Source organism: Opisthocomus hoazin, chromosome 7 (assembly GCF_030867145.1).
Source record: "Opisthocomus hoazin isolate bOpiHoa1 chromosome 7, bOpiHoa1.hap1, whole genome shotgun sequence".
Classification (NCBI taxonomy): Eukaryota; Metazoa; Chordata; class Aves; order Opisthocomiformes; family Opisthocomidae; genus Opisthocomus; species Opisthocomus hoazin.
In genome coordinates this window covers 26,337,305-26,363,038 of record NC_134420.1, presented here as the reverse complement: position 1 = coordinate 26,363,038, position 25,734 = coordinate 26,337,305, and the positions used below count along the sequence as shown (strand labels likewise).

Below are 25,734 nucleotides of genomic sequence, written 5' to 3'. Positions count from 1 at the left end.
TCTTCAGTGTACTAACATCAGTAGTCACATCTGCTACTTTTTGCATACATGGAAGACTAATGTATTATGCTGGTAACTATATGAATCACAACATATAGAGTACGTACATACACACACACACAGAGTCTGTGTGTGAATTACAACAGATGGGCTATAAGAAATGATGGAAGAATTAAAAAAAGCAACTGTATATAGTTGAATGTTTTCTTCTGGCAGGCTTTTGCTTTCAGAAGTGAATCTGCTTCCCTCAGTCACAAGTATAACTTAAGTATTTTTATAAAATTTTAAATCTTAGAGTATCAAGCTGACAAAGAGTCCATTATGAAGCATAGAAATGAAAATACTTTATAAGTAATAGTCTTGATTAGTTCTTGATACAAAAAAGATATAGATGAAGATGAAATAAATAGCTACATATTTCTTTAATTATTTTCACATTGTCTTAATCCGATAACAGGAATTACTATAAATTTGACCAAAATATTCTCAAAGAAGGTTCTACACAAACAATCTAAATAGGCTTTCTTTTTCCCTAAGAACAGAAATGTGAGATTTTGATCTTTTTCTACATCTCATAATTTGAGATATCAACTTATGGACAGGAGGGATTGCCATTGATTTTTAAATTTAAATCAATTTCATGTGAAATGAGATGAATATGAAAGCATCCAACGTAGTATTTATCATCTTTATCCTTTACTAGGTAGCTTCTTACTGTGTTATTTGGAAAGGTTAGAGAGATGCAGTATATTTTAAAAAAAAAAGATTGTTGGCAATATTTGTCTTAGTATATGTTCTTTCTAAGCCTCTTGTCTAATGTAAGGAGACGGGGGGCAGGGCACGCCTCAGTGAAAGGCTACTGAAGGATCCTATTGGATCTGCATTGAGTATGACAGCATCTCAAATGAATAAATTCACGTAGCTCAGCAATTTGTACTAGTTTGATGATCGAGTTGTGACCTGCAAATGTCACAGATTTCAGTGTTTATCCAACGCGATCTGAACAAAAGCGTGCTTGGAACAAGAAAGAGCATAGCATATAGGTATTACAGGACTACTTAGGCCATTCTTCTCCAGCTAATTAGTCAAATAGTGTCTCTTGGAGAGAATATAAACCAGCTCTTCAGAGAAATGATTGTTTTCTTTTCTGGTTTACAGAGTGCTTCCCCTGACTAAAACTCCACATGAAACTGTTTAACATTTATAGTCACCAGTCACTCTGCTTAGAGAGAAAAGTCTCTTCTAGTTCTTATGTAAAAAATCCTCCCACTCAAGAGTATTTTACTGTGTCAGTTCAGAAATCTGTCTCTAGTCTTTGTATTTTAATGTCAATAGAATATACTTCTGTTTTTTATCCCTAAACTTTTTGGCAAACATGAAAGTGATCAGTTGACCACTTGATAGTTAAGTTGCCTGTCAGACTACTCAAGTTGCTGACTCCATCTGGTATGAAGTCAGGAAAACTGACTGAAAACAAGTTCTAATTTGAGTTTTTGACTCCTTAACCTTTTTGGTGAGTTCCACCCATGAATTCAAACCAGTCTGAAGAAAGGCCAGGTAATTACTGTGTAATAAGAAGAGCAGCACTGAAGGATTTGCCTGGGGCTCAGAACAGTGATGGTTGGATAGAACTCAACAAAGTCCATGGCCCCAGAAGGCTGCCAAGGCTGGATCTGCTGTAGGCTAATATGCTTAAAGGGAAGGTCAGGCAGTTGTGGTAGCCTGAACAGCAGACTGCCTCTCAGCTCTGTGGCTGGTGGTGTTCAGAATCTGAGTGGGTAGCAGAAAGGGATTCATATAAATGAGTTAACTGATTCCTCTTTTCTTTAGGCCTATATTTCCCAGACCTGGTAGCAGGTGTATGTGCAGTCACTACAAACAACTGGAGCTCTAATGTGAGCCTCCTGCATAATTGCAGCAGGACAGGAAGATCTGGAGGTCTCAGGCCCTGGGTCTAAAAGTTTGCCCCCACTCTTCTTTTAAACAAAGTTGTGTATTTACATTAGAATGAGTGTTCAGAGCAGAAACGAATTCTTTCTTTCTTCTCCCCTTGATGCCATCATATTTCTAGGAAAAAGAATATTCTTAATAGCATCCTATTACGTTTCAGAAACCCACCCTGATAGGAGTATCTAATTGCTTCTGTTGGCAACCACTGGAACAGAGAAGCTTTTTAGCTTTGATTTATGGCAGAAACCAGAATAACACCCTGGAAGAATATAGTAGTAGTTTTACTTTGAGTAATGCTTATCTCTGCCTTGTTTCATCTGAGTGCAGTTAGGAACATACTTAGGTGCCTTCAGCATAGCCACAGCCTACAGTGCTTGCTTGCACAAGTGGTGATTACACACTAAATGATAAAGGGCTGCTGAGATTCCCCTTGAACTTCTTGTAAACACAGTAGCTTTCATGTAGTTGAGCATCCTACTTCTAAGATTGTGTATCTAAAGAAGGATAGACTAATTAGAAAGACTGCCAAAAGTCAGTTATCTTTTAAGACTTGTCTCTGCGTAATAACCTTACTTTGTTACTAGTTTGTTTTTTTCCAAGAGATATAATGGAATTGACTTAAAACTACTGCGAGGTAAACACTTTTCACCTGGGGATAAATTGTCTTCTAAGTAAAATTAATCTATTGACTAGGATGATGTCATGGTCTGAAAATGCATTTATCCTCTTAATCATGCTTTTGGACCAGCGCTGTTTAACATCTTTGTCGGTGACATGGACAGTGGGATCAAGTGCACCCTCAGCAACATTGCTGATGACACCAAGCTGTGTGGTGTGGTTGACATGCTGGAGGAAAGGGATGCCATCCGGAGGGACCTTCATGTGCTTGAGAGGTAGGCCTGTGCGAACCTCATGAAGTTCAACAAGGCCAAGTACGAGGTCCTGACCATGCACAAATACAGGCTGGGAGGAGAATGGATTGAGAGCAGCCCTGAGGAGAAGGACTTGGGGGTGTTGGCTGACAAGAAGCTCGACATGACCCAGCAATGTGAGCTTGCAGCCCAGAAGACCAGCCATATCCTAGGCTGTATCAAAAGAAGCATGGCCAGCAGGTGGAGGGAGGGGATTCTGCCCCTCTGGTCCGGGGAGACCTCATGTTGAGTCCTGCATCCAGGTCTAGAGCCCTGAGCCTAGGAAAGACATGGACCTGCTGGAGCAGGTCCCAAGGAAGGCCACAGCAGTGATCAGAGGGATGGAATACCTCTCCTGTGAGGAAAGGGTGCGACAGCTGGGGCTGTTCAGCCTGGAGAAGAGAAGGCTCCAGAGAGACCTTATAGCAGCCTTCCATTATGCGAAGGGGGCCTACAAGAGAGCTGGAGAGGAACTTTTAGCAAAGGCATGTAGTGATAGGACAAGGGGTATTGGTTTCAAACTGAAAGAGGGTAGATTTAGATTTAGAAATAAGAAAGAAATTATTTTCTATGGCAGTGGTGAGACACTGGCACAGGTTGCCCAGGGAAGCTGTGGGTGCCCGCTCCCTGGAAGTGTTCCAGGCCAAGTTGGATGGGGCTTTATACAACCTGGTCTAGGGGAAGATGTCCCTGCCCGTGACAAGGGGGTTGAAACTAGATGATCTATAAGGTCTCTTCCAACCCAAGCCATTCTGTGATTAAATATGAATTGTGTAGTTAACCATTATAGAAAAATAGTCGGAAGATGTTTGTCTGTCAGGAAATTCTGTAAGATTTTTCAGTATGCTATTTGAATATGTCAATTGGTTAGATTTTTCTGTTAGAACCTTATTGAATGCCACTCCAACCATAAATACGTTTTTCTTTAAAAATGAAAAAAAAAGGGGGGGGTATTGTGTGCTACCACTTTCCCTTTCAATAATCTCAGTGTTTTCAAGCAATTCTGCATCTTTCATTGCAGTTCTTCTCTGTGTTCTCTTTGTTTATATGAATCATTGGAGTTTTTTAAAACCTATTGGACTGGCAAATTTGAAACTCAAGAAAGCTGCTCTCTCTTCTGAAATAACTGAGTCAGAAGGAATCACTTTCAGTGGGTGAGCTGTGACCCAACCTGTCACTGGCTTCTTTTCTGAATCAGCTAAATAGAAGATACTTCTCAAAAATGTTTTGAAATCACGAAGCTGAGATCACCACCTGTTTTCATCTAAGCTACTAAACAGCCACCAGCAGATAGTATTTTATCTTCCATAATTTCCTGACTGATGGTTATAAATGTAACAGGGAAATCACCTTCAACTGGGTTAACTACATGAATGTTTATGTTTTTCACGTCTACTGTCTCATCCTACTTGGCTTTACTGCTTGATTAGGTTTCGAAGGATGAAGAGTTTATGGTAATTTTTGTTATTTCTTTGTCTTTAAGCAAAGACTGAGTTATAGCTTCTGTTGCAAATTAAAACATTTTCGTGATGAAAAATGTGAAAAAAATGAAAATACGAGAAATGAAAATCTCTGGAGATATTCAAGACCTGCCTGGACAAGGTCCTATGCAGCCTGCTGTAGGTGACCCTGCTTTGGCAGGAGGGTTGGAGTAGATGACCCACAGAGGTCCCTTCCAACCCCTACCATTCTGTGATTCTGTGAAAACAATTTAGTTCCTATGAAGTTCTCTGAGTGCAAGTGAAAGTAGAATTTGGATAAAACTTGTACAGCTCCCATTTATACATCAGAATTGCAGTTTTACTACTATCATGTCAACATGGAGCTCTGATGAAAATGGAATCTACTGGAGATAGTTTGTGCTTGACTTAGGAAAGGAATTTAAGTTACTGTTTTCACATAAGAATAATATGGGGCAATGACAACGATATTCATCAAAATAAAATATGCACTTCCTTGGAATCTTAGTATTTGTGTTTGAATAATATACTAATTATTCGCTCAGGGTAAAGATTTGAGCTTCAGCTGAATTTCAAACCTTTGTTCTCATTGCCTTGCTGTGACTCACAAAGCTCTTGTAATTAACTTGCATGGGGAATCTGTAGATGACCTAAAATGCTGGTTTTCTTCTGCAAAATGAATTGTAGTGGATATGTGGGCAAGGAGAATGGCCCTGTTATGCCAGTGATTGGAGGTCTTTACGGTATCACAAAAAATATATGTTGGTGTGACCATGGATTTGCTTGAATGTTAGTAAATGAAGTGACAAGGCGGGTCTTTGAAATTGAAATGGTATATCAGATAGGTTTTAGTTTTATGTTCATGGGACATCTCACTGGCCAGAGTGGAACATATCAATGCACTGTTCCCTTTTGAGCTACTGTAGTATATATAGGGAAAAAATAAAACTTAGAAGGAAAAGTGTGTCTTGTGTCAGCTGTGAACATGGGCAGAGGTGCTTTGTCAAAATAACAGAATTGTAATCAAAAGCAGCCGTGGACATTGTTTCATTTCTATTGTCACCTCTAAGTCAGTGTATGGAGGCCATTGGTAACTTCTTTCTGATAATGACTGTGTGCAGATACTTGTGGACTCTGACATTCATGCATACACAGCGAAGGTTTTAAAAAGCACTCTGGTGCCTTGAAATGACTTCTTCTCGGAAAGAGTATCTGTGGCAGCGCTAAATGTTTCCTAGCAGAAAAGTGCCATAGGCACTTTTAATTGAATTTAGGAGCAGATAGAAAGAGGCAAACTGTATGCTGAAATCCTGCTGTCTATCTGCAGTACAAGTCTAGCCGACAGCAACAGCAAAGTCTTCTGACATTCAATAAGCCCTGTAAGAGGTCTCCAGAGGGACTGCTTCTAGGAGCTGAACTGTAACCTTTTTCTCTGTGGGCGTCACAGTCTTTGTCTCACTGCAAAAAATGCTAGCCAGTGCTCTAAACTTGATGTTGCCTATGACAATGGCATCTTTCCCTTGAGAGGTAAGGTAAACCTGCTAATCTATTTCAAATAGGTGATAAGTAACCCTGTCTGCTTGCTGGGATAGATGAAGCATTTCTTCCCACTGGCTTACTAGTAAGGGGTTTTCTATACTGTTGGCACTGCAGCAAGGCATATAGCATACCCCCATCTATAAAAATATAATTGTTGGCCTGCCAGTCCATATTGTAAATTGCTTGGAAGAAAAGCACTAGTGTTGTTGCAATTGTAAGGGGAAGAATGGGTGCTGTCCTGATTGTTGTAGGTGACTTGTAAGAAAATAATAGAATAAAGTATAGATCTTTGCCAGCAGGTAGTTTTCAGTTGCCTTAAATTTTGTTAAAGGTATTGGGAATGTTCTCCCAGGAACATTTTTTGTGGAGCTGTTTTAATTAAATTCTGCACAGCTGAACAAAATAGTTAGCAGTATTTACCAGATACCACAGGTGAGATTTTTCAAAAGCAGGCTGGAAATTTTGAAAATATCAGCTGGCATTGCTTTGCTGAAATTTTCTGCTTCCGAAAACAGGGAAGGATGTATTTTTACAGGCTGCACTACTGAGTACAAAATGAGGTATTTTGATGAAGGAGATCAGGACATTATGTATGTCACTTATCCGTAGCAAAGTTGGGTCCAGAATGCTACCTTACAAGGAAAACGGAAATATTTTTGTTATCTGCAAAACTAATGTAACAGTGTCTGAGAAGTAGTTTGCCTGTTCATCCTGCAGCCACTGACCCTAGAAATCTGGGGAGATCCTTCTTTCTGAGGCATATATCAGGTAGATCTCATTAGAATTCATAAAATTGAATGTTTTTCAGTAAATGTTATATTTTTGAAAAATCTATTGACATCAGTAGCAATATAGTCCTTCTTTTTAGCCCTGAATAAAGTCAGTCTATGAGAATAGAAGAATCAACTTCCGATACTCTTCAGTAAATACTAAATACTTTTCAGTAAAACTGAAACTTTCGTTATTGGCCCATCTAGAGACATCTCCAGATTTTCAGGACAAAAAGAAATCACAAATCTTCCTAACTGGACTGAAGAAGTCTCTTTTCCTGACTACATTTGTTATCATTTTGAACAATTGGCAGTAGAAGAGCTGGGTATCAGAAAAACCCATATAGTCTAAATGTCTATGTACCAGTTGGTATTTACTTCTGCTTTAAGCCATACACTACTCAACTAAAATTTTTTACCTATGCATTCTGCTGTTTTGATTGTAACAATTTGGAATATTTGCAGTCTCTCCTGTTCACTTCAAGGTTGGTAACTTTATCAACTCTACATATGCCAGATACTGCTCTGCAGCATCTGGCTGTTAAGCTGTTTAATCTGCCTGGAAGAATCTTGGTTTAAATCCATGATTAACAATCATATAAAAATGTGTCCAAGACAGATGTCTTTCAACTTGTGTAGCTTTTGATATTGGGGTGTATAAGGTAATTAGTCTACTTCTCAGAACTCTCCAAGTAAATTTTTGATTATTTTTTTTCCCCCTGAATCTGAACTGGAAACAAGCTTGTGGTTTAAATATATAAAATATTTGGTTCGCTTTTTGACCTCAAGAAGAGTTTGAAGGTATTGCTTATTTCTGTGGTTTCATCCTCATATCTTCAAGACAAAATTTACGGCATCAATTCTTTCACGTTTGAGGGTCTTGCTGTTTCAACTATCGTGGCTGTGGGGACCAAAACTATACATGTGTCTTGAAAGGATAGTTGAAAAAAGCTGTGAAAATCTAGTATATGTACATTTGACTAAATCCAGTGGATAAATCAGTAATACTTTAAGCTGCTCAGAAATTATATGAGCATAGGAAAAAATTAGTCAATATCTAGTATTATTGTTACGTTTCTAAAGGTAGTTCTTAAAAAAATCATTAAAGCTGAGGCATTTACCTTGGTTTTAGATTATAAAATTTCACTTTGCCTTTTTAGAATAATCTTTATAGTTTTCCTAACTGTGTTGCAAAGGGTCTTCTACCTCACTGAAAACAGCGTAACTATTTGTTTGGGAATGCCTGGAAAATAGATCATTTAAAAAAACTACAGAACTTAATTGAGAGAAAAATGAATACTTTTTATACAAAAAAGGGGTTTTATTTGAAAACGTTTGAATTTTAGTTATCTCTTTCATTTAATTTCAACTTTTCAATTTCAAATTTATTTGCTGAAGTTAGTAAATCAATTTTTTAGTACGTTGATTTCCATTTCTAAAACTAAATAGCTTTTAGTTTTTTCCCTCTTCGTTATTCTCTGCCTTTGTTCCTTTCCCCAAAGTAAAATGAAAGTTTTGCTAAAACATTTCTTTCACAACACTGATTTTCATTTTTTGAAAAAAAAAAAGATTTTTTTTAAAAAACTTGAAATTCTGCTTATCCCCTTATAGAGCAAGTCTCTTCCCAGCAAAAATAAGCAAATATTTGTTGAATAAACAAATAATTTAGACATTTGTTGTTATATGATCAAAACAAGTGAAGTTCAGAAACATAATTAATTGTATCTGAAATCCCACAGTAAGTTCTTTGTAACAGGTCTGAACATCTGTCTCAAGACTACAATGTCTGTCCTTCATGTGTTTTTGACCATTACTTGACAGTGCTCCTGCATGCACAATCAATAGCAAGTAAATACCAATGGGTGCAACAGTAAATCAAAACAAAACACTTGGACGTTTGAACTGTGTGTGGCTTTAGACTAGATTAGACAATGTTGTATGATCCCAGCCCATTCCGTTGCTTATATGCTTCAGATTTAAGTCCTATGGTAATTCTCTACTCACTTATTACACATACGGTGCACAGATAACTCTGACTTACGTCTCTTGATGACGTAATAAAAAAACCCAAATTTAATGAATGCAAATATTCACCATTACATTCTATCTGATTTGTTCTACAAAGGAGGTTTGGAAGGGAAAGAAAAACAAAACAGAAAGCTGAGAAAGGTGAGGTAGCCTTTAACTAATACAAGTTTTTGGTGGAATGTAACTACCCAAAGTGGCAATGTGACCACACAATGAACCTTAACACCTTTTTTTAAAAGGTACTGCAGTTTCAGAAACTACCATTAGCAGTACAGTGCTCCTTATGTTGGGACACAGATCAAATAAGCACAAAAAAGGCAACCTTCTAATTACTGCAATAATGTCTTCTCATTGCAACACACTATATAATATTCATGACTTTGAAAATTATTTCATTGTCACATTATTCCATTTCGGGGCAGGGGCATGTGGACAATGGCACACAGAAAAAGACAGTTTCTGTGGTACCAAAAGATTTCTAAGAGAAACTTCACCTGAGAACTGGTCAGACCAAGTATTATATGGGTATTGAACAATAATCACAATGTACAGCTCTGCGCAAACATTATTCTTCCATTTATTTAAATTGAGAACATTTCTGTATTAGAAAATGTTTTTTTGAAAAAACACAACTATTTTTCATATTTCAGCATTTCATATTAGCAATTTCATATTTCAGTTGTTCGTCTTCATCATGTCGTTGCTGCTACCCATGTCCACTCAACGTCACATTAGCATCTTTTTCAAAAAAGAAAAGAGTGAAGGTGAGGGAGAAGAATGGACAAGGACCTCTTACTCCTTTACACCAACATATTTTTGTTGGGTTATTTGGTGCTTTTTTTTTTAAGTTGTGCATTCTACCAAGAGCTTTAGAGAAAAACAGCCTAGTAAAATATTGTTAGTCTGTTCTCATTGTGATGCAATATTTTTTACTATTTTGTATATAATAACAGAGACAGATATGCTTTTTGTTACAGTCACCAGCATTTGAAATGAAAGACAAGATCTCAAAATGATTGTTAAATCAGTTGTTTTTGATCGTATTAGAAACCGTATTATTTACTGGGTATGCTCTAAACATTTTTACTTCAGTGAATGTCAGCTAAAACTAAAGCAATTTTTCTTTGTTCTCATTTTACATATATCGATGATCTTTTTTGTTTTTGTTTTTTCTATTGTTACATTTATTATCAGTCATAACAGATGTTACAGATTTGTGTTGTGGGTTTTAGTACAAGACTTGTGAGGCTCATGCTAATGCTGTCTAGATAGTTTCTATTTAAATTGTGAGAATACGACCTACTTTCATCTCTGTCACTGGATCTGCGGATTCTCTTATTCATGCCATATTAATTCAGCCAAGTTTAATGATTGTCCTGCCTCATTAGCTGGACTTGCAGGATGTAAATGTGAGACCTCCTCCAGGCCATAACTCATTTTTCAGTCATGCCAAGAACATGTCACCATATTTATCCAGCCCTTTGTGACCCAATGATCTCAAGTAAATATTTCTACTAGTTATTGTTAATGGTTGCTGGGATATATTTTGCAAAGTTTCACAGAACTGCTTAATGATGGTCTGCCCATCTGTACTTTTAATGATGAATGACTAATATCCATTCTTATACATGCAGATGCAGAAAGAATATTTGAATTTTAATGATGGCTTATTTTTTCTTTGATTATTGAATATAAGAAAATTTTTCACTTTCAAGTTGTGTCTTCATGCTACATTTGATTACAGCTTTTGCCAGAGTTTGATGCCTTTTGTTCCTTTGTAAATGTAGAAATTTCTTGAATCTCATTTGTTGCTTTTTGCTGTTTCTCTTACCAGCTATTAGCTAGTTAGTAAAACAGAAAGCATGTCAACATATTTCACTAAAGAAAGCTGGTGTGGACATAATATGTTTCAGATAGCTGTCCACGAAGGCAACTGGATTTGTCAATTCTGTATTTAGATTCTGTGGAATATCTCAGAAATTTGTAGTGAAATTCCCTCAAACTCTTCTTAAAATCATGCAGTATTATCAGCTTCAATTCTCTTGTTATTTTCATAACTAATACTGCTTTAAATATTAAAGTCTACATGGTATGGAACATAATATTTTTGAGTTATGACTAGAGAAGAAGTAAAAAATGCCTCAAGTTACACTGTTAATAGATAAAGTTATCAACAATAAATATTTATGGGCAACTTCTTATTTGATCTTTCTGTCCCTAAACATATCTGTTCTTATTTTATATACTTAGGGGTGGTTTTCAAGGGGTTGAAGAGTGAAATTATTGCGTGTTCAGATGGTAAATTTGGCTTTCTGACTTCGTTGAAATTTTGCATGCTTCGTGGAGATTGTGGTTCCATAGCAAGATTTGGTTGTAGTTTATTGCTGGTTATTCTTGACACGCTACGCAGTCTTGTTTAAATTTTTCATCAACGACCTGGATGAAGAGTTAGAATGTACCATCAGCAAGTTTGCTGAGGACACCAAACTGGGAGGAGTGGTAGATATACCAGAAGGCTGTGCTGCCATTCAGCATGACCTCAGCAGACTGGAAAGTTGGGCAGAGAGGAACCTGATGAGGTTCAACAAAGGCAAATGCAAGGTCCTACACCTCGGGAGGAACAACCTCATGCATCAGTACAGGCTTGGGGTGGACCTGCTGGAGAGCAGCTCTGCGGAGAGGGACCTGGGTATCCTGGTGAACGACAAGTTTACCATGAGCCAGCAGTGTGCCCTGGCTGCCAAGAAGGCCAGTGGCATCCTGGGGTGCATTAGGAAGAGTGTGGCCAGCAGGTCAAGTGAGGTTCTCCTTCCCCTCTACTCTGCCCTAGTGAGGCTTCATCTGGAGTACTGTGTCCAGTTCTGGGCTCCCCAGTTCAAAAAAGATGAAGAGCTACTGGAGAGAGTCCAGCGGAGGGCTACGAGGATGGTGAGGGGACAGGAACGTCTCTCCTATGAGGAGAGGCTGAGGGAGCTGGGCTTGTTTAGCCTGAAGAAGAGAAGACTGCGAGGGGACCTAATAAATGCTTATAAATATCTGAAGGGTGGGTGTCAGGAGGATGGGGCCAAGCTCTTTTCAGTAGTGCCCACCGATATGACAAGGGGCAATGGGCACAAACTGAAGCACAGGAAGTTCCATCTGAACATGAGGAAGAGCTTCTTCCCTCTGAGGGTGACGGAGCACTGGAACAGGCTGCCCAGGGAGGTTGTGGAGTCTCCTTCTCTGGAGATATTCAAGACCCGCCTGGACACGGTCCTGTGCAGCCTTCTGTAGGTGACCCTGCTTCGGCAGGAGGGTTGGACTAGATGACCCACAGAGGTCACTTCCAACCCCTACCATTCTGTGATTCTGTGATACACTTCAGTGAAATTGCAACATGGTACTTCTTACAATGAGGAATATACAGGTAAGGCTAGGAAAACGTCCTGAAGATCGGGTGCTTAGGCCTTTACCTAGTCTTGCCAAACATACATACATTGATTAAAAAAAAAATTGAGACTAACACTTTTTGTAACTTTACTTGTACAGAAAGCTGAAAATACAAAAATAATGCGTAGCTTCAGAAAGTTGACTGTGAAGGCTGTAAATACTCCTTGCCTAATCAGATGTTCTAGGTATTTCAGAAATCTGTTAGTCAGTAATTATTAAAGTATAAGTAATTTACATGCACATCATTTGGATGTAGGAGTTCTTCAACATGGAGCTTGCTACTAACTTATCAATAGGAAGTCTTCTTTATCTCAGCAGATGAAATATTCCACTGTACAAAAGATTCATACAGGAACTATAGACTGTTTAAATCCTGAGGTAGAACGTAAGTGGCTTGTAAATAGTTGCTAGGTCTTCTGTTTCATTTCTACACCACTGTGTATTGTACTGCAGGGATAAATTAAGGGCTTTGACACTGGGAGTCCATGTTCAAATTGAATTTATTGTATAGTTACTGAAATACACACTGTATTCCAGTACACAGCACACAATTGTCTTCATTGCTATGGTATTGCAATTAAAGAAAAAGCAGAGGGTCCTAAAATTAGAGAATTAGCAAATTGTCATATAAATGTTTTTAGTACTTCAGAAGCTCAGTGCTTTTCAGTGAGATTATTACTTCTCCTGCTTAGATTTTTTTTTTTTTTGTAAGGAAGTGCATGTAATCTGAATATTTTCCATAGATTTTTTTTTGAATATGAAACAGAGCTGCTATGAACATAAGTAAGTGTCCCATTGTGTGAGGGTTGTATTTGTACTAGATCGTCCAAAAGTGATTGTACATTTGCAATTAGCTATGACTCACAGAGCATTAAACCTCTGCAATGAATTATTTTAATTGTATCTAAAACCAGAGAAAATGTAAAACTTAGAATAACTTTTCTAATGGCAGAAGCAAAGCTTTCCTCCTTCTTAGTTAAAAAGCCTCTGTTATGTTAACATTACCCATTAACTGAACAAACAGAAATCTTCAAAACATTTATTTACAAAAATGCACTTGAAGTTGAAAGTCTCCCATTGACAGGAGATGGTACTGAACCCTAACAAGGCTAAATGATTTATTTAAGTAGTTCAAGAAATCTGGGACTTAGTAGGAAACTGAATGATTTCCAAATGCAAAATTTTAACTTCTAGTTTGAAAATATTATTCAAAAAGAGTCATTGGGATGAACTTGATAATTTTGCAGTGAATTTATAGTTTCGGATTATATGTACTGAAATTAATTATTTAAACACTAGTGCTTTTGAGAATTGCACACAATCAACATAAGATATTCAGAAGTTTTTTCCTCTGTGCTTTTTTGGGAAATAGTCCTTCTTTCCTTTTTATGACAAGCACACAACAAGTGCCAATATTAGAAGCTTTTCATAACTGCCCAGACCAGTCTAGAATGGTAGAGTTTACAAGGATATATTTGTTTTCAGTAATTCATTTTTAAAAGAAAACTACAAGATGGAAACCAGTTTAGTCTTTAGTCCTGTACAGGTAGAGATATGACTTCCTCGACTGTTACCATCATAACATAAATGTGATACATCATTTTTCTATATATGCCCATTCAGATAGTAGAGACCTAAATGATTTGCTCCTGTTTTCTAGTGATTTCGCATCAATTATGATGTAATCTGTTGGGTAACAGTAGGTTAAGGCCATTTGCATTTTCCATTTTCCATTTTCTCTCCACAGATATTTTAGTTATTAGATTTCAGTTTTAGAGAGTTATGTGCTGTATTTAGGATTAAAAGTTTCATATATTGTAAGTGCTGAAAAAGCTTGCACTGTAGGATGATACTCAGCACTAATGCTTTTATTAAACCCAGCAACATACCTAAAGAGACTTTCAAACAGGGTTGGTTTTTTTGCTCCTAATAAAACCCACACGGGCATTTTCAAGGGAGTGACAAAGACATCGCTGAAAGTAATGGTTATTTGTACCTTGTCATGCATCAACATTGTCACTTTTCAAACGTAGCTTGAAGAGTTGAAAATCATCAGGCTGAGTCATATACAGTGACATTTTTCTTCACTTTCTTCTTTCTTCACTTTTTGAAAAAATATATATTATGTTTATTTCTCTCTTTCCTAAATTGCTGATCCAAATTACAAATATTAAGAGATCTGGGTATCTGTAATGCATTGGTCAGAAGATTAAAACGAGCAAGGATATGAATTTAAGCAAGTATGATTAAAGAAATGGTATGTGGTCTTTCATCCTTGCAAGACCCAGTACGGTGTTGAATACAGTTGCTTCAAATGGGAAAAAGGAATGGAAACCAAAGAAAGAAAAGTTAGATGGAAAATCATAATGTTAAGTATAGACAGAACCATCTGAAGAATAAAATAAAAACTGTGTTGCTAGAATGACTTGACAGTTACTTAACACTGAATATGACAAAGTATTGCATATAGGAAGTAACCCTGAATTACTTGAGGATATGGAGAAAATATTTATAATCTGCTTGACATTTTCAAAAGTAGTTTTTAAATATGTAGATGGCAATCTTGGGAAGCCAATTTTTGATGAATAAATTCTTTTATAAGTGCAGATTATGTATCTGTTAATAATTTGGATATTGAGGTTATTGAAAGGGTTTGCATTTTCACCTTTAAGTTTGTGCAAAGCTTGCTCATTTTGAAAGACACAAAACATGAGTGCACACATATTTTTTGTAGAGATACAAAAATTACTCATCTCCCAACTCATCTCTCTACAAAATCAAAAAGTATACTGTAGACAAATTAAAATAAATTTTTCTCTCTTCTCTTCCTACTAAAACCGAGCTTGAAAAAATAATTTCAGACCAAAAGGTACATTTTGTTTGATATGAAATACAAAGTTATATTTTGTTCAGGATTTCTGAATTTTTTGATGAAATCTTAAATTCAGCTTCAATAATGAGCTACTACATATGATGGCAAAAAGGAGAAACAAGGTCTAGCAAACTGGCATTTCAGAAAGAACTGAAACAATTGACATTGAAAAGAAGAGAAGAATGAGGGATAGAAAAGGGGGAACAATAAAAGTTTTCAGCACATCAAAATTATTGGAAACAAGAGTAATCCATGCTGACTATGGGCAGGATATGTAGTGGGTTTACACAGTAGCAAATTTTTTAATGTTTAATGTTGGGAATCACTTTCTAATAACAACATTGAAATATTGGACTATGAGATAGTGGAATATCTATCACTGAATTCTTTCTGAACAAGTTAGTGCTTATCAAATGGGATGACAATTTACCTTGTGAAAGAGGTAGACTAATGAAAAAAATTACCTTCTGAAGGGCCTAATTTTCTAAATACAAAATAGGATAGATGGATTCTAGAGCCAAGTTGATGTCTGTTTTTAGACTCAAACCTCATAAACTTACTTTATTTCTAAATTTTTAGTGTTTCTTTTTGTATTGGTATTCAAAGTACAAAGCTGGTCATAGTTCTGAAATTGTGAACACACTGGTTTGTACTACCTCTCTCACTGGAAAATTATGATAATGTATTTCTGCTTTTTACAGCCTTTCTTTACACTCTTATAAAACAGAAGTGATGTTCCCATAGGTTGCAAGAATGACTTATTTTCCTTAAACAGCAATTATAATAAGATAAAATAATTAAGCTGGTGGCTTAGACTAATGACAATCCCTTTCAAGAGGCAAATAAACTGTCTATGGTCATGTGGGAGCTGGTCAGAGAATGAAGTGCAAGAATATCAGGAAACCACTGAGATAAATATTTTGGAATTTTTGCCAAGGGAAATGAATTGATTTAGGACTTACCTAATGCAGATCACTAGAATAAGGCCATTCTAACAAGTAGATGTGTGCAAATCGAGGTTTTTCTCCAGTTGTAGTGGCAAGGTGGCTATTTATAAATTCAAAGGCAGGTTATTGCTTTGCACAGAGGGAAACAATTGTGCATTTAAGAGATATGCTTAAGTGTTTTTCCCCACAGCACTACATCTTTTTCATTTGAGTGGCAGCTGAAGTGCAGAGTAGTATACTCATTTAAGTGAAGAGCTAAATGAAGCAATTAACTGTTCTTTCAAAGACAAAGAAGGCACCAAGTGTGATTTAAAACAGCTGGATGTTGACTCTTTTTTTGTATGTGAGTCAGAGCAGGAGGGGCAAGTATCACAGAAGGTTTATCTCTGCTCCTTGTTACAGCCCCTTGAGCTCATGTTATGTAAATTCATGTAACTTTCATGTATGTGGAATATTGGCATTTACCATTGGGAAACTCTGGGGAAGCTATGAAGGAAGGAAATACTCTTCCCTGCCTAGCCATCTTCTTGCTAAGATAGCTGCCACAGCTTTATGACTATTATAGGCCGTGCTTCCTACGTTGAAGTACATTTCAGACTCTCCCTTATAGTAAACTGCAACAGAATGTGACACAGAGTTTTTTGGTGTCATTCAGAGCACAGACTTCCTAGGCTTGATTCCACAAGTGAGAATGTGCTGGCTTTCCAGCTGTAAAGAAGCAGGTAGGATTTTACCTAAATGTTTCAGGGGAAGTATATACATACCAGGAATGGCAACAGTTCAGCTCATAAAGTTTTACAGGGCAGTTTTCATTTATTTTACTGTGACAAAGATTGCAGATTTTCATATCTGGTAGATGGGCTGGTCTGCGTGGAAGGCTACTAAGCATGAACCTGAAGTCTTCAAAAGGTTTGGTTCCATATTAGCAAAGAGAATGACTGAAGTTTGTTTTACTCTGATACAACGTGGATCTAAGACCCTGTTGCAGAATAATTGTACAGCTCTTAATAGTGTTGTTGATAAAATTAGTTTTCTGTCTCTGAATTTGTGGCAAATTCACGTGGCATTAGTATTTCTTCATTTTCTCTTGTACTCTTCTAGTAACTTGAGAATTAGTCAAGGATTAATTGATTTCCATGTATCAAAATTTAAGATAAGGCTGAAAAATGTAGAAATGCATGCATAAAATGTGTGCTTTGTAATTTGAGGTCATACAAATACAAATGTTTGGGAGAGTCTGTGTGCAACCTTTTTTCTCCTGCAAAGTGTCAATACATAGCGACAGATTTGAGTGTCATTAGGGTGGTTATTGAGGGCAACGAGAAAATAAAGAGTTGACTCATGTGTTTGCTGAGTTTACCTGGAATAGGGGACATACAAGTTCATTTATTTCTGTTAGGTGATTTGAACATTTTTGAACTTCAGTTACAATTAAGATTACTATGTAGTTTGTAGAAGATGTGGTTACGTATTCTCCAAGCTAGAATTTTCCTCCCCCACCAAGGATTTCTTGCTTTAACTCATGCAAGTGTCAAGGACAATTAACAGAGGTCAGTTTATAATAATATGCATGCTAGTTAGTCTTGCTTATTTTCTGCTACCAGCTGTTTTACAATTATGTTGTTTTTTTTTTCTGTTGAGAATAGTTAGTAATCGGTCTTGCTTTTTTTAACACCTCATGAAAATTGTGATTCTATTAAGGGTTTGTATGAACTGTTATTTTGAGAGCTGAAGACAACATATCCTAACACCTTAAATAAGCCATTTAGGATGTCATGTACAATCCAGTAGGCATAAGTCAAAACATTGCTCTGCAATTTCACAGCTAGTCTTCTACATGTCTGTGGTCATGTCTTACATACATGGAAAAAAAGGCATACACAGGCAGAAGGGTATTCTGCTGCATTTTCCATCAGCACCACCTTTATTGAAGCCTGTACAGAGATAGTTCCTTGATGAGACAACATTAAAAAAAGGATCCTTTTGGAGGTCTTTGAAATACACAGTTGTTCTTGTAAACAGATAATAGGAAACAATTGGATCTCCTTTTGTTCTAGTTTTCTAATCAGTTCTGTTTCAGTTTCCTTAATACTATGATAGTGCTGGCAGATGGCACAGAAAGACTTTGGCACAGCGAGGCATCTCTATTGCTTTTCTGAACTTTGGCACAAGAATGACAGTTGTCAGGAAATACCTCAATTTATATGCTGATCCCTAATAGAGTTTTCATGTCTTCTGATAATTTCATTTTCTCTTTCCTTGTATGAAATCTGTTCAATTTTATCAGTATCCCCAAGTTATTTTCTTAAGGTTAATATTTGGGGCCATATTTGCACAGAAAATTATTCATATGCTCCTTGTAAGGAGCAGACAAAGTAAGTGTGTGTTTCTTCACATATGTATATATGTATAAAACAAGTAGGTGTAAGTATAGCTGACAGTAATTTTATATAGGTGAACAAATAATTCAGCTTTTCTAATGAAAGTAATTCTCATAAAGTCATTGTGTGTACTTGCTTGAGCAGATCAAGTAGGAACTGGCCAGTAATAGTTAGAAATATCTGAGAATTAATCATCAGGACACATATGGCCTCCCATTTCAATAGACATTTACATTGCTTGGCCACAGACTATCTTACACTTCTTGCCATTTTTTCAAGTATCATTTAAAAGCAGAATATTTTTATGAACTCAGTAAACCTACTTCTTAGTATATTCATGTTTTAAACTTACCTATGACTAAGTCTCATAATTTCTGTAATTTTATTTGGATTTAAATTTTTTGCTTTCTGTAAGAAAAAGAAACATAGTCTAGCTTATGTATCAGTATTAGAAAAACGTTTACAGATTTTTGTTATCAAGACAAAAAAAAAAAGAAGTTGCTGCATTTTATCTTTTGTGAATCTTCTTTTTAGCCTGCTGTCCTGATTTCGACTTGGATAATTTACCTCCCAGTAGCTGCTGTGTTTTGGATTTAGTATGAGAAGAATGTTGATAATGCACTGATCGTTTTAGTTGTTGCTATGAAGTCAAGGACATTTTTCAGTTTCCCATGTCCAGCTACTGAGCAGGTGTGCAGGAACTGGGAGGGAGCACAGCCAGGCAGCCAGCCCAAGCTGGCTAATGGAAATATTCCATAGCATAGACATCACGCTCAGTTTATTAATGGGGGTTGGCTGGGGGGCAGGAGCCTCTTTTCCAGATGTTCAGTCTTTTTCCACGAGTTGGACAAGTTCTACAAAATTCGCAAGTTTGGTGAAATCCATGACATTCATGAGGTCTGGGAAATCCACAGGTTCTGCAATCGCTGCTCAGGGACCGGCTGCGCAGTTGGTTGTCGGGTGGTGAGAAAAATTGTGTTGTGTATAGCTTGTTTTACATATTCTATTATAATTATTATTATTATTATTTATTTCTTTTGTTGTCTCGTTAAACTGTCTTTATCTCAACCCATGAGCTTTACCTGTTGTCTGTTCTCCTCCCCATCCCACTGCGGGGGAAAGGGGAGATGAGCGAGTGGCTGTCTGGTGCTTAGTTGCTGGCTGCCAGGTTTAATCACAATACCTGACTCCTAATAATTCAGGAACACATATCATATCTAATAACAGTATAAATTTATGTAGGCCAGATTAGACCAGTTTCATCTGGAACGATCCAATGGAATTTGTAACAGAAAATGCAGCTGCTTCTGACACATTTAAGTAATAGTTACACTGTGCGAGTTATACTTTATGTGTATTTTAAAGACTGGAATTTGACATGAGCTTTTCTATGTTGGATAATTTCATTCCTTCTAACTTGATTTTCAATGTTGAATATGTCCCAGACACCAGAGAATCCCAAGGAACAGCAGGATATCAATAAAACTGACAGAAAGTAGCCAAATGTCTCACAATGCACAGCTAATAATTTTGCATAGTGGCCATCAGTTCCCTTGGCTAACGCTGCTGGGATACTGGATATACAGATTTTCTCTGTCAATTGTTAATTCTGTGGCCCCTCCTTTTCTGTTTTTAAACTTGTCTCCTCAGTATTTTCATTCTTAATTTAAAAGTCTAGTATTTTGTTCCTCATTAAACATTTCTGGTGCATAGGTTAGCACAGCTGACGCTGTTTTTTCCTCTGACACAATAGGGTATGTTCCCATTCAGTAGACGATGTGCACCATCTTCGCCATGGCGAATTCAGCACCAAGCACAGCAAAGGCAGCGTAACAGGGGAAACAAATACAAAATACTGGGGGGGTGGTTAAATACCTGAACAGACTGGCCAGAGACATTGTGGGCTCTTGTAGCTGTTCAAGTCTCCACAGAACATGCTCTGAGTTACCTGCTCTAATTAGGCCTCTTTTGAGTGGGAGACTGGACTGGAGGAACCCTGGAGTTCCCTTCCAACTAAAATTATGACTGTGATTTAATTTGTCTCGTGTAAGGATTAATGAAAAAAGCCACCAAAACCCAGAATACTGTAGACAGATCATCACATACTGAAATAGGATGTTTTCTCTCTTTTATTTGTCTTTAACTTGCTTGTTGGCTCCATAAAAAGCATAAAGTTGGGGTTTTTAATACCAAATTTTGGTAGAAGTCATTGGATAACAATTCTGAATGTTATGAAAGATTAATCATGGATGGTACAGGGCTTGTTGAAAGAAATGGATTTGTTAATTAAGATACAAATATATAAACGCTTTCTAGATTTCAATTTGATATTCATCCTGACCTTCCCATACCACATCTGCCATTAGCCACATTGTCCAAAATTGTCAGCTTACTGTTCTTCTCAGTATTTACTGAGGTAAGAAACGGTCACACATGGTTTGGACTGCTTAGACCGTTAAATTCCTGGTCAATTCAGAAATTAGAAAGATACAATAATGACAGTGCAGTGATTGAATTCTACTTACATGATTGTATTTTGCCTACTAAAATTTTAAAAGAAATTGAGCTGGAATGCCAGTTCTTGTTCCTGACATGAAAATTCTGTGTGGTACTACTGTGAATCATTTACCAGAAGTTATACTCCACCATTGAGGTGGGTACATTTTGGTGGTCTGTAGAATGGTTTCTATGTGATGATTTAAATCACACAGTGATTAAAAAACCTGCATGAATACAATTTAATGGGTTTTTTGTTAATCTAAAGGTAATAAGCTTACAGGGTTTTTAATATTATAGTATTACTAAAAAATTGGTATTATTGATGGGAAGGGGAATGATCATTATCTCCTCTGTTAGTATTTTCCCAGGAAATGCTCTGCACCTCAATCATTATTGCTCAAACTATTGCTCTAACAAGGAATGTTACAGTGTGATTTGTATCTTGTTATCCACTGTATTCTAAAAGAAGCATATTAGCATGAGTGAAGTCTAGATAAGGTTTAGAAGTGCTGATACCAGCTGCTAGAAGGTCTCACGCAGGGCTGGTTGCAATGGCACTGCATTAAGGCTTCCTTACCTGGTAATTATTTTGGAGAATAATTTCTCTGAATTGCTGCCAGAGTCTGACTTTTTTTATTCTTGAGGGCTTTTTTATTCTTGACTCCCAGTCAGAAGTTTATTTTTAAAAGTTTTTGAAAAAACCTGAAACTAAAAAATCCCAAAACCCCTAAACAGAGAGAGTGCTGCTGTAGAAAACAGAGAAAAGCAGAAAAATTGAAGAAATTATCTCAATATTGCAATAATTTTAAAGATGAGGTTGGAGGGGCGGGGAAATTAATTTGCTTATTGTAATTTCATCTTCTGCAAATATTTGAGGAAGCAAGTTTTAGTGGAAGTAACACATATAAAGTTTTCTTCTTATAAGCTAGTTTTCAAAGGTATAAAACCAGTTTTTAATTCTTTATAGCCATAACTTGAGATTTTCTTATTCAAGAAACTCACACTGCCTTCTTTGTCTAATTGCTTCCTCTTCTGTATTGTGTGTGTATATGTTTCAGCCTCATGCCTCTGTCTGATCTCCTTACTTTGCTGCCTTATTTCTTTATGTTCTTCCTGGATGATTTTAAATTTTTATATTTATGCCTTCTCTGACCCTGCAGATTCTACCTTCTCCTATCAACCTTCTTCCTCAGTGCAAAGTGTTGTGCTGACACCCATATCCATACAACTGTTTGCACATTTGACCTGTTATTTGTTCAAATCACTTTCTCCAAGACCAATAGATGTGGTTCAATAATATTTAGTGAATACTCTACATACGGAATTCTGACTGCTCCTCAGGAAGCCTTTACAAATATGTCATGATCTGTAATGAATTAATTTTGTTAGTTGTTAGTAATCAGTTGATGATCCCCTAGCTTGTGCTGCCAGAACCATTCCAAGAACAGCAGCAAACCTGTGCCTGGACTATGAGAGAGGTATTTCCCCCAAATGACCTGTGCCTCTGCAAATCACTCTCAGTACTGTTCAGCACCGGTAATGTGCATGCTCTCTGCTGTGCATGATGACAGTCTGAGTGACACACCACACAATGAATAATAATGTGTCATAGCTGCAAGTAGTTAGAGCTTCCCTCTCGCTTCTAACACCTTGGCTAACAAACTCCTCTACTCCCACACAGTTTTTTGACAAAGGGCTGGGATATATTTATATACTTGCTCTCATTTAACCAAATCAGAAATCCTTGCCATTCTAGAGCTTAGTATACAAAGTATTCATCAGCATGGTTGCCCTATAAATATCCCACTTAAATATCTTACAGAATCAAATCCTGAAGGTGGGCATGGGTGTAATACAGAACTAGCCCAGAAAAAACATCAATCAGTTTGCTAAAGCAGGAATGTATAAGATGCAGGTGTTTTAAAGTTTTCCGCCGCAGCATAGGGAAGTGGTATCTTGGATATCTTCTGTGTCTTAATATTAGAATATTCTGGAAATAAATTTAAACCTGTGAGTATTTTGTCTAATACATTTTCTCTCTGCATAGAATTGCCCCAGTCATTATGACAAGTTTTTGTTTGTTTTGGGATTTGGTTTTCTTTTGCTGACCAGCAGGCTTAATGACTGACTCATAATCCTGCCATGCACGGCCTCCCACCTAATACCATAGTGACAAGCTGCTGGTTTTCTTCTGTTCAAAGGAAGTAAGAAACAGAAATTGTCTTTCGAAAAATAAGATCACCACTGACATCTTTGTATGATTAAACTGACATGAATGGTGCTGACTACGTGTAAGAAATACTCCTTACCCCTGCAATGTCACACATGGACCTTAAACATTTAGCACATGTTATTTTCTGTTACATTAGCAAACAAACAAACAGTTTTCTTGTTTGAAAGGCTCTTGAAGATGGAGACATATGGGACTTAGGTGGTTAATGCACTCAGGCAAAATCTGTAAACCATATTTAAGAACCTGAATACCTTTTAAAATCTATCCTAGAGGCTTTGTTTGTAGAATAGAGTCATGTTTAGTGATGTTTTAATGTTATTCAGAAAAAGTTTATATTGAAGAATGTCTGCAAGCTTAAGTTCTTATGTGAACAATACGAATTTCTTATCTTACACACAATAATTTAATGGTAACAATTCCAATGCCACTCTGCCTACAAACAAACAGAAAATCCTAGACTATCCAGTTATGATTCACAGAAGTTTGAAAAGTTCTTTTATGAAATGACGATAACAAAATGTCCCAATGACAACATTTAAGCATTACCATTTATTGTGATAAATGTGTATGTACACAGATACATATATGTATCTACATATGCCTATAAAAGGTAGAAACTAACCAGTCCTTGATTCTTGTATCTGTGATAGTCATGCAGGAAATTAAACATCTATTTCAATGTAATTCTCTGATTTTGATAACTATTTGAATTCTTAAGAGAATGTTAAGGGAAAATACATAAAACATTAATCACTTTGGAACAATATGTTCATTTTTATATCAATAACTATAGATTGATATATTGATGTTTTATTTGTTTTTATTTTGATGAAAATGGAATAACTAGGTGGAGGGGCAGTAATTTAAAAAAAAATAACAAAAACCAAATTATTAAAATAGGAGTAGTTTGATATTATCAATATTTTTGTTTCAAAATTAATCTGTCCTTGACTATCATATTTCTGAGGAAAGTTTTTCATAGGAAGTTGAAACAGCTTTATAACCTTACTTTTGGGAGAGTTTGCATTATATTTGTACTTTGAACCTAAATAGCTCTTCTCTTCTAAATTTCTTTTCCAGAAAAGGAATTCTAGTAAAATGTATTGTATGTACTTTCAGACCACAGATGGTTAATTCTTGCTTCCAGGTCTATGCCTTCATATATGGAGTTATTAAATGCATTTTGAAAAGTGATGATTAATTTTAGTTGGCTCATCTTTGGAGCACACATTTTAAATGGGACTGGATTTAACAAACATTGCTGTGGTTACTTTTGAAAATAAGGCCCACTTGAAACACTTAAACTGAAAGCCTGTATCCCTTGACCTCCTAATTTTCACCAAATGTATTTGTGAGCAATTTTGGAAAATTTGAAAACTTCAGCCTAGTATTCTAGTTTTCTTAATATTACCCCTTGTTATTGTCTGAAGACTATTAATACTGTAAATTTTTGATGCTAATACTTAGTCTTACTTCTTAAATGATAGGTATTTTTATTAGCATGTTAAAGATAATTTGCACCTACATGCACAAAAGAGTGTAAAGCAAATACAATTGTAAGAAAATGCAGCATCAGTCTAAGACAGTGGAGAAGTGCCAGGAGAGAGAGATAGAAGGTCTGAAAAACCTCAAAAAGCCATTGATACAAATGTTGGCCAAATCCAGACTCCTGTGTATCACCTTTTTTTTTTGTTTGTTTGTTTTTTCCCTGCCTCTGAACAATCCTATTATCATGATGTGCAGCTTCTTAAAACAATGTTCCATTCCTTGCAGGTTTTTTAACCTCTTCATCATGAGAAATAGTCCCTTTAACAAGAAACTCTTCCCTAGATATTTAAAATCAGACCTAATTTAGTAAGGTGAGTTTCAATTTAAAACTGTGTCCAACCCACTGGGAATGAAGCTCAGTGAGATGGTAGGAAAAATGAGTCTAAAGTACCACTGATTTAAAAAAACCCAATAAATATACACTTTAAATAATCATTATTCTTGCCATCATCTTCACCAGTTTTGACTGGCAGGATTTCTTAACTTCTAATCAGAATTTCTACATACAGTCAGTAAAGAATGAGAAATGTTCTCAACCACAAGTTCCTTTTAGAACTTCTCAAAGGATCCTATCCTAATGAGGACAAAGGTGTTTACTTGTATTAAACCTATTTCCTTTTATTGTCTCCAAAATATAGTTACATTTTCCCCTTGTAACCTTTCCAGGGCTGAAGTGCAAATCCACTGCAAATGGGTATGGGCTATTCTTCCACTCATACTGCTTTATGGAATGAAAGTTGTGGAACTACCTAAAATGGAATAATCCTGTATTCTCTTTAGAAGTGACACCACAGTGGACTAGACAGACTATTGGTCTGTTCTGGAGTGGTAGTAGCCAAGTAAATTTCAAAAGAATTTCAAGAGGCTCGGTATTGTGTTACAGTTTTTCATCCACCTCTTTAAAATGATACTGAAAGATGATTAGATATTTCACACTTCATATGCTCTTTAAATGACATAGAATTTTAATGGGAATGTGGAGATAGAAGGGAGCACTGAACACTGGGTGAGAAAATCCAGAGAACTCAAGGTAAAGACTGATCTTTTAACTAACTTATACCATATTTCAAAGTACTTATGAGTATAAATGTAGTGCCTCCTGCCTTCATTCATTGCTAGGTTTTAAATTTTTCCCTGACTTTTTCATCCATCTAGTTTGAGTCAACA

General features: G+C 36.4%; 1 protein-coding gene across 14 annotated transcripts in view; it reads left to right on the top strand.

The window, feature by feature from the left end:
• Positions 1-25,734, top strand: part of LRRC4C (leucine rich repeat containing 4C) — a 566,727-nt gene that overhangs the window by 433,594 nt on the left and 107,399 nt on the right. The gene's annotated exons all lie outside the window — the stretch shown is intronic.